General features: G+C 34.4%; 1 long non-coding RNA gene across 1 annotated transcript; it reads right to left on the reverse strand.

Annotated features, from left to right (window-relative positions):
* Window positions 1-1,422: 1,422 nt before the first annotated feature.
* Window positions 1,423-2,004, reverse strand: LOC118749975. Its single transcript, XR_004994326.1, has 2 exons — window positions 1,621-2,004; window positions 1,423-1,564 (listed from the first exon to the last, which is right to left on the reverse strand). It is a non-coding gene; the product is annotated as an uncharacterized LOC118749975 (long non-coding RNA).
* Window positions 2,005-3,785: the final 1,781 nt, after the last annotated feature.

Raw genomic sequence — 3,785 nt, forward strand, 5'->3', positions numbered from 1 at the left:
TCCTAAGCAAATAATAAAGTATTTAGGAAAAAACATTAACTATAACTATAATCAACAGCAAAGCTATAATTCATATAATTGTGGCCATTTATGCTTAAAATTCTTATTATCAAAATAAATAAGTAATTATAAAACTTTCTTTTATTTCGAATTAAATTTTATTTGTTCTCATCTTCTTTCCATTCATATACACATACATATTAAATACTTAGCAATCAACTATGTGCACATTATTAACACACTTCTTCATTCTAGGGGTGGAGCATCTACATATGTATATACATATGTACGGTTTGTATATATTTCTGACTGCATACCAACACACTTTACTAATTTTCGACATATAAACCACCTGGTATCGGAATTCTCAGATTTCCATCAGCGGTACACCCTGTTATCGATTCCGGTTCTGAATGGTATCGGATTTCTCAGATTTCCATCAGCGGTACACCCTGTGATCGGTTCCGGTTCTGGACTCGGATTTGTTATCAGCGACATCTTGCGGCTTTTATCTGGGTTCCGAGCTTGGATTTCGATCGGCGACATCTTTTGGCGGAGCAGCAAAGCTTGCTCCGATTGAGCCACCGGAGCAGCAGCAAACCTTACTACTTGTATGAATGCATGTGTGTATTCAAAACAGTGCCTTTTGTTTTGTTTTTTTTTGAATTCTTTTGTATTCGTATTCGCACTAGTATCACTTCCTTGTATTTACGTAAAATTCATATCAAATTTGAACCGGTTGGGCAGGTGTTAGGACTCAATCATTTCAAATTCTTATTAGATTTGCATTTGTTTACATTTTTTCTACCATTGAACTAAATACTTTTTGCGAAGTGCTTTATTCGCGTTAATTGCTAAATGGTCAAAATCAAAATACAGTGGTTTGGGTGCGTTAATTATCCGGTATATATACACTAACAGTCGAACGTATTTACGGCAAGTTGCATTACGTGCATGAACACGTTCGGCTCTGAAAACTTGCGTCCAACCCAACGGCCGATCGAAATCTTCGGCAAAGCTGTGAATTATATATTTTATATCCCTATTAGATACACGTATATTATATAAATAACTTACTTCCCACGTATATATCGTCATTTACTACACACGTATATATTTGGGGTTAATAAAAAATAAAGGTCGATTTTATACGTTTTTTTCGTACGGCTCGCTGCGTGCGTTAGCGTAACAGACAAGTTCTTTAAAGGATTAAGAAAATAATTCCCTGTCACGGTACGGATAGCAATGAAAGTCGACATTTATTTTGAACAAAACCAATTTCTCTCCTGAATGGTTTGCGAACTGTAAGCCAAACAGTTATCAACTTCTATCCCGTGTTAACGGTCTAATTAAAAAAAAAAAAAAAAATCTGAACGCCGTCTGCGTTAAATAATTTTTGCACATTCATTTTTCTCTCACACTTACCGGATGATCTGACTGGTACCGTGGTCGATCCCGTCGAAGATTCGACTAATTTCTGCTCTCTCTCTAAAGGTTGTTCGGTACGTTTACCATTCACCTTAACAGACGTTGTTCAAATATCTTTGAACATGGGTATATCTGCCTAAGTAAGATAATATAGGTAGTAAAAACATTTAAAAATATATGTATACACAGTACACAAATAATCACTTTTTTGTCCTCGGCAATATGTTCAAACATCTTTGAACATGAGTACATATCTGCCAGGGTAATAAAATTTAACATAAAAAATACGTGCATATGTATGTACCTACTTAGCCAATAACATATACTCATCCATATGAACATGTATTTAGAAAAGGATCGATTTGTCTGCACATGCAATGCAAGAAACAAAACATACTTATTTACATACAGAAAATATTTACGTATATGTATACAGTCCACTACTATGTCAAATGTATGATAAGCAAAGCAATCGAAATCCTCTGCGATCTTGTTGCCTGAGTACGAAGATTGCTGCTTATCAAAACATAAATTATAATACATACTGAAATAAGAGATCAATGCGTTTATCTCTTGCATACAAATATATATACACACATACAGTGACGAGCAAAACTGTAACATGGTTTAACACTTTTTGTTTCAGCCACCGCTATATTTCCAAGTTGTAACGACTTTCGTCCTTTTGTTGTATATTCTTGTTGGTACATCCCTACTCCGTCTCTCATAATGATTTGAAGTCAATACAACAACAATAAAAAAACCAGCAGACAAAAATGTAAATTAAGGCAGATGTTACAGTTTTGCACTCACTCTCAGTTTTGCATTTGACAGTTATCTTTTACTTAGTTGGAAGTCAGATGACTTTTTTCTATATTGTATTTTATTGAAGAGGTGATCACCAGTAAATAACATAGTTAATCAGGAACCATAAATGTAAATAATAGATTTACTGCGGAGAGGCGGAACCGCACGAAAAGTGGCAAAAAACTTTGGAATTTGCTACTTAAAAATGTTAAGACTTAGACAAAATATAGCCTAAAGTGTTCCCAAGGACAAAGGAAGTCTGTTAAAAAATATTACGGTACGATATCTTGTGAACTTAGAACCAAGTAGCGATGCAGCCACTATTACAGAAGCGCTTAAGGTATAAAACTTTAATGCAAATCAATAGACAGCGAGGCGAAGAATTTCCAAATTGAGCGCAAAGGCATCATAAAGAAGAAAAAAGCAAATCTGATCATAATACATGTGCGAGTGTGGCAGAATTTCGCTGCATCGCACGAAAACCGAACCGTTGCCTATTGGGATATGTTAGGCCGTTCAGAATACAATAAAAAACATATTTTTAAGTTTCAATTGAAGGTTATTTGGTCTGACAAGACTAAATTAATCGCTTTCAATCAGATGGATGGATGAAAGACCCAAATTAAGCCTAAGCGAATCATGTACTGCAAACTGTGAATCACAGTGGTAGGATCTTAATTGTTTGGGGTTGTATTTCAAAAATTTTGTTGGTCCGTTAGTACGCATTATGCGTAAGGAACAGTATCTGTTCATATTTCAACAAAATTTGCAAGATGTAGTCGAAAAATGAGAGTTTCTGCTGAAAAATCACCCAAAACATACTGCATATGTTCGCAAAGGCTGGATACAAAAGCAAAAATTTGCTAATTTGAAATGACCTCCACAAACCGCGGACATGAATCTCATCGAATTTGCGAAATCAACTAAAAGCACAGCGTAATAAGTATCAAAGTCCGTAAAATCGAGTATATGAGCTGTGAAAGCAAACTAAGGATATACCTCTAGAATTTTTACAAAGATACAAATAAGGTATGCCAAATCACATCTAGGAACTGAAACAGGCAAAAGAGTAATGAACATTGTGTTAGTAGTTCTTTTTTTCGTGAAAATTGTTAAAAAGCTCTTAAAAATATATGAGTGCAAAACTGTAATATCTGCCTTAATTTACATTTTTGTCTGCTGGTTTTATTATTGTTGTTCTATTGACTTCAAATCATTATGAGAGAGGGAGTAGGAATGTACCAACAAGAATATACAGCAAAAGTATGAAAGGCGTTAGAACTTGGAAATATAGCGGTGGCTGAAACAAAAAGTGTTAAACCATGTTACATTTTTGCTCGTCACTGTACCTATGCATGCATTAGAAAATGCATTAGATAATAGGCTTTGCATGTATATAGCCGATGCACATGCAAGCAATAAAAATATAATTAGAAGACCAAGGCATTGGTTGGTAATCTTATGTAAATATACATACATGCACATGTACATATACACACACATACATATATAATTAGTTAAGGAAATAGAGTTAGAAAATTGTATATAAA

This window comes from Rhagoletis pomonella, unplaced genomic scaffold (assembly GCF_013731165.1).
Source record: "Rhagoletis pomonella isolate Grant_MI unplaced genomic scaffold, Rhpom_1.0 Rhpom_scaffold_00100, whole genome shotgun sequence".
Taxonomy (NCBI): domain Eukaryota; kingdom Metazoa; phylum Arthropoda; class Insecta; order Diptera; family Tephritidae; genus Rhagoletis; species Rhagoletis pomonella.